The following is a 4,851-nucleotide window of genomic DNA, read 5'->3' as shown; positions in this document are numbered from 1 at the left end:
AGGAAAGATTATATATGTTGATTGATTGTAATTAAAATGAGCAATTTCATTAAAGACATAAATCAATATTTTTAATGCATTTTCATGTGACTTCACTTTGTTAAAACTGTATAAATTTCATTATACCCCCCGCTTGAAAAGTGGGAGGGTACGGCTGTATATAGTAATCGGTATGTCCGTCCGTCTGTTACGCTTTGGGGTACCCATCTCTTATCCGCAACTCCTCTCATACCACTGAAGGAAATTAATGAAACTTTCACAGAACCTTTATTACATATTGCCATTGTGCACCTCCTACTTTACTTTTAGATCTGACATATATTTTGGATTTTCCAGAGCAAAACATGGATACTGCCATTATATTCAAGTGGGAGGCGGGGGGTATTATTTAGTGAGCTCATTGCTCACAGTACTTCTAGTTTGCATTATGTGATCAGTAGCGTGATGGTCAAAGACTAATATATAAAACCATAACACTACAGTTCTGCATTTAGGACTTTGATTCATTTACAAGTTTTTACATCACTACACTGCATAATTCCTTGCATCACTCCAGTAGGGATGACCAATTTTGTGTTGAACTGTTGGGGAGGTGAAGCTATAGCTGCAATTATGTAGTCCTCTCCAATTTTTTCAATCACTGCCCCCCAAAAGGGAGAGTGCTACATTATTGCAGCTTGTAGAGCTGTAGTGAAAAATGTAAACGAAGCAGCTATAGTGAAAATGTATAGCAATGAACTGTGGCTTCTTTGATTTGATAGAACCTCACGATAGTGTCATGTTGACAAAGGGTTCAGTAATGTTATGGAAGAGCTAAATCTTTCACCAGGAAGGCATGGTATTGCACAAATGACTGCATATGATGTTCAGAAAACAGATGAAATAGCAAATGGAAGAATATATGTAGAACAATCCAAAAGACATATTAATTCTTTCGCTTATTGAAATAAGAATTTCCTGTTACAATTTGTCAACATTTATGCAATACACTCAAAATTGCTAGTGGAATATGCAATCTTTTATCAACCCCCTTCCTAAGTATGATTAAAATGGTAAAAAAAATAAGCTATGAGGAATTTTTTCTCTTCGGAAACATTTATATTTTAAAATTTTGTTATAACAAACATGAAATCAGTATATGACATTGCTTTAATATATACATTACACATTTGTCAAATGTCAATACATTGTTGATTGTTAATGTCATTCTCAGAAAGTTCACATTTTATGGTACTTATGTCTAAAGGTAGTACACTTTTAAAATATGACAAATAATCTTTTTCCTCAAATTCAGTTTGAAATATCGCCTATCAGAACCATGTAAGAAGATTGTGAAATCCGACGTTTGACCTGAGAATGTGTATTTTTTTTTAAATTAACAGTCAATCTATTACGAACTTGTGTGATATTGTTTATAAAGGCAACCCTTTGTTACTTAAATTCAGTAAATACAGGTATATTAATAGCAGTTTATTTGAGACAAATATTGTGTAAAAATAAAACATTTATAGCCCAGAAATAGAAAAATTCACAGGTAAATATGCATTTTAACCACAATAAAAAATATAGACTCCAACTATTGGAAGATTGACCTTTAATACTGTTACTTATACATGTATAATGGTAAAGGGATGGATCTTGATGCTAGTGTCAGATTGTTCAAATGATGACAACATAGATTTCATGTAGTATTGTTGGACGTCGTTCTGTAAGCAATCCTCCTCAATCATAACTGCTCCAGAAGCATGTGGTTCCTTCCCCTTGGCTTGGTGAGGTGGATCAATATCTAGACCTACATGTATAATGAAATTTAACACATTATACCAGGCATAAATCATTACTAATTAATTTAACTGTTTAACTTAATATAAAAAGCTTAAGAATAAGTTCAAATAGTTGTTGATTCATCCTGCTGGTTTTTATTTATTATTCACTGAGGAACCTTGATGATTGAGATGAATTATTCAAATTTGGGGTAGAGATTTCTATCAATGGTGAAAAAATAGAACCTTCATGATCATCATGATTAATAAATATATATATATAATTATTTGATATGATACAGATTGAATTGTAATCTGTTACCTTTAAATAAACAAGCATCGGGTAAGGTTTCTCTAAATGCATCTGAAAAGGTTGCTTAAAGGTTGTCCTCCTCACTATCCTTAATCCTGCAACATGATTGGTACATGTTTGTCCAAACCTATATTTGAGAGCAGAAGAAAGCATTAATTAAAAATGCAGTTTTTCAAGAAGAAGGATCCAAACGCGAAAGACAGAAAGTAATTTTGAATTATTTATAATAGTTTTAAAATATTGATGGAGATTCAGTGAGATAAAGAGCTACAGACCACTCAACCCCATTGCAAAGTAAACTCAAAAGTACTGAATGTATTGTACATGTCATATTATTAAGCATTCAACTATCATTTGAGAAACAAAATTATACATTTTTTCCCAGCAAATCACTGTGTCTTTGAGTAGTTAAACACACAGATGGTCAATATCAATTTTAACATGTATGAACTGAATTGAACCTGTACTTTAACATGTTATAAGAGAAAAAAAAAACATATCTCTACTGGTATTTCAATCCTGGGGAAATAATAAGCAATAATAAATAGCAAGGTGGTGCAAAGCACCACCATATGTCATGCTCACCATGCTGTTCAAGTACAGATGGCAGACTTAACTTCCACCGTGTCTTTAACACAACACAGCACAGCAAGCCCACATAGTCGGACAATACATGTATCATTTTAACAATAGAACGTTCTATCTATGATAGATAGAACGTTCTATTGTTAAAATGATACATGTATTGTCCTACGCACCCGATGTGGTGAGGTCTTGTACAGAGAAACAGTTATATTAATTTAACTACAAACTTACACTGTATGAGGCTCAGAACACAGGCTCTGTGAGGGGTAAATGCGGCACACTGAAAGCAATATGGACTGGTTCTGTCAATAGGGTGATAAAACACTTCTTTCAGTGACAGTCACTGGCTCTGGAAGTACTGGTAGGCCTTCCCAACTTTATACTGGTTTACATGTTTCTTTGCCCTCTTTTTCTGTCTCATACCTTAATTACCAAAATAATCACTCATATGAAATTATGTGCACAAGTATATATCTTCAGAAGTGATGGGAAAGCAAATGAAACCATAATAAAGATTGATTACTGATCATACTGTTAAATATTGCAGCTCATTAAATTTATACTTGCTTCAAAACCATCTTGATAGTCACATACTGTATTATGTGTATTCATAGTCAAAGTTGATATTTATCTTTTTTGTAATGTCTATTAAATAGTTTTTATTTACTGGATATATACCTCATTAAAAACACTGTTAAATTGGTGATGAAAGTTGATGCCCAATTCTCCATTCCAAGCTTTTAATCTTGCCAGGCAGTTTTCATACACTGATACAGGCCCTAATGTTAACTCGCGAAGCTCATAGTCAGGTTATGTTTACATTGGTTTATTGATAAAACTGCCGAGTCCTCATGGTCCTGTAATTCAGTCTTGTCCTCTGTGTCCATGATGTGGAAAAAATGTGTCAGAATATGTGTGTAAAACGTAACAAAAGTCCAGTAAAATATCGAAAAAGATAGCAAAAATTCGCAACGTCAACAACTGGCATCCATATTGTTTACGCTGGTTTTTCCCCTATGACCTTTGACACGCATACATAAATAGGTAAATCAATATGGCGGCTCTCTGTGTGCAATAGAACTATTATCTTGCCAGACCGATATATTGTTTTGTTTCCATAAAAAGGATTATTTCCCTGCAGGTATTTCAAACCTTTGCAAATTTTATTTCGATTTACAAATGTATAATGGATGAGAACTTAATATGTCAGTTTTTTTTATTTTGCATTTGAGGTGCTGACTCTCATGCTCATTTCTAGGCAGAACATTTCTTGTTTTTAAATATCTGTAGAAAAAGTAGCAATTAGTCCAATAATTCCTCTTTTATTTTAGCTTCATGAATTGTATTCTGAGTGAAAATGTTTTTCTAAGGTACTCATTGTACTGAGCTCTTCTGGAATAGGTTCTAATTTCGGGTTACAAGTAACAGCTTATCAAAAAGCTTGCCTGATTAATGCCATCAATATCAATAGAACCTATAAACATGGTTAAGTTATGAACGTTTACAGCGGGGTGGGGGGTATATAATTTCACTAGCCTAGAGTAAATAATGAAGATATTGCACAAGACGTCATGCATTCATGTATGCTTTTCATTCAAGCAATGGAAAAAGAACAAATTTTATATAAAACATATGTGACGCGCCAAGCAAAAACCTCCCTTAACGAAGAATTTTGACATTTTCAGTTTTTTATTGATTCTTGTAGAGTTTTTCTTTCTCTTTCATTTGATGTATAACATGACATATATTTCTGTATATAAATGTATAAAAGATCGCATGACAAAGACGGGATATTTACTTTGACGTACAGTGTAAGCGTGCATAACTGCATGAATTTTCATAACGTAAAATCGTAAAATGATGTAAAGCTATATAATAATTTGATGATATTTATTATTATCAAACTTTTTATTTGATTTCCTTAAAAGTATCAACAATTAAGATTTTTTTCATTGTAATAATAAAAAATAAACATTCTAAAGTATATCTTTGAGAAACAAAAGACGGGAAGGGGGGGGGGGGCGAAATGATCGTCAAGGGAAAGAACAAAACTCGAGACAAAATCAAAAATCTTCTCTTCCTCTGGGAGATCTTCCAATTTATGGCTTTTTAATGCAGTAAAATGGTAGAAATCTATATCACTGCAATAGTAAAAGAAAATAAGAAACATTTGGATAAAAAAAATCCTAT

The 4,851-nt window shown here is 32.8% G+C and overlaps 1 long non-coding RNA gene across 1 annotated transcript; it reads right to left on the bottom strand.

Annotated features, from left to right (window-relative positions):
* Window positions 1-1,623: 1,623 nt before the first annotated feature.
* Window positions 1,624-3,551, bottom strand: LOC134261244 (uncharacterized). The gene is made up of 4 exons (XR_009990775.1): window positions 3,340-3,551; window positions 2,893-3,084; window positions 2,086-2,203; window positions 1,624-1,792 (listed from the first exon to the last, which is right to left on the bottom strand). It is a non-coding gene; the product is annotated as an uncharacterized LOC134261244 (long non-coding RNA).
* Window positions 3,552-4,851: the final 1,300 nt, after the last annotated feature.

The sequence above is a fragment of the Saccostrea cucullata genome, unplaced genomic scaffold (assembly GCF_032062105.1).
Source record: "Saccostrea cucullata isolate Sc308-1 unplaced genomic scaffold, CSIRO_AGI_Scuc_v1 ctg12673, whole genome shotgun sequence".
In the NCBI taxonomy this organism is placed as follows: Eukaryota; Metazoa; Mollusca; class Bivalvia; order Ostreida; family Ostreidae; genus Saccostrea; species Saccostrea cuccullata.
The sequence above is the reverse complement of the archived record's forward strand: the minus strand, read 5'-3'. Positions and strand labels throughout refer to the sequence as shown.